Source organism: Grammomys surdaster, unplaced genomic scaffold (assembly GCF_004785775.1).
Source record: "Grammomys surdaster isolate TR1022 unplaced genomic scaffold, NIH_TR_1.0 343, whole genome shotgun sequence".
Lineage (NCBI taxonomy): Eukaryota > Metazoa > Chordata > Mammalia > Rodentia > Muridae > Grammomys > Grammomys surdaster.
In genome coordinates, this window is record NW_021604762.1 from 3,698,615 (window position 1) to 3,699,671 (window position 1,057).

Sequence of the window (1,057 nt, forward strand, 5' to 3'; positions counted from 1 at the left end):
CCCGCCCCGCCCCCACCGCCAGGCCTCCCTCCTGCCGCGCGCCCGCCGGCCCCGCCCCGCCCCGCGCCTCCGCCCGCCGTGCCGCGCGCTCAACGGCGGAAGCGGGACGAGCCCCGCGCCATCCGGGGTTGAGTGGCCGCGGGCCAGGCTGCGGTGGTGAGTGCCACCCCCACAGCCCGGGGCCGGGGCCTGAACCCGGGGAAGGCAGAGCCTGGGAAGCCCATGCGTCCTTACTCGCCGCTCTACGGGTCCGGCCCACTGAGCATGCCCAGCGCCGCGGCCCGGCCCGCCGAGGAGGCTCAGCGTGCACGCTCCGCTCTCCGGGGTTTAGCGCCAGCAGAGGCTGGGGGCAGGGCGCGGGGCGCAGGACGCAGCCGCGAGGCGGGGAGAGCCCCTTCCCCCAGCCGCCTGGTTTGTCCTCGTGCGCCGCTGCCTCAGCACGCACACGCGGTCGCTGTCCTCCGAGACCGACCAGGGTTCCCGGTTCCCCGGCGTCCTTGGTGGGTTCCCACCCTAGGGGTGTCGGCCAGGAATGCAAGTCTGGGGCCGCGCCGCAAAGTTTCACTGGTAGAAACAACGCGCGGCGAGGCGTACTGGGATGGGAGGATATGGGGGGACGACCCTGTAAAAATGTAACCTTCCCAGGTTCGCCCCTACGACCTAATAGTGTCTTTGACACAGTTAGAGTTAGTAATTGTATTTTAGGTATAAGTGCAGTGTGGCAAAGATTGTCTCAGTTATTTCTTACTGTATAAAATGGGGGTGACGTTCGGAAGGGAGAGGTACCTAGGATTATGAGTGTATGAGGAGCCAGACAGGGTAAGGAATACTACAAATGTCACCCTTCACTTATAAAATCCCAGTATTCCACGTAAGTGTCACCAGCAAAGGAATTCCTTTACAAGTTGGGTAAAATCAAGAAGGAAGTGGTTTGGCTTTGAAGTGCTGGATTCCAAAACCAGGAAGGGTCAGTTCCCCGTCTCCCAGAAAGTATTTGGGACCGAAATCATACACCAGGTATATCTTAGTTTCACATTAAACTAGATCCTGGAGAAGT

At 61.3% G+C, this 1,057-nt stretch overlaps 1 protein-coding gene across 1 annotated transcript in view; it reads right to left on the reverse strand.

The window, feature by feature from the left end:
- Nucleotides 1-255, reverse strand: part of Memo1 (mediator of cell motility 1) — an 84,019-nt gene extending 83,764 nt beyond the window's left edge. Inside the window, exon 1 of the mRNA XM_028778983.1 lies at nucleotides 235-255. The gene's annotated coding sequence lies outside the window, so the exon portion shown is untranslated. The remainder of the gene's footprint in view (nucleotides 1-234) is intronic.
- Between the last annotated feature and the right edge of the window lie 802 nt (nucleotides 256-1,057).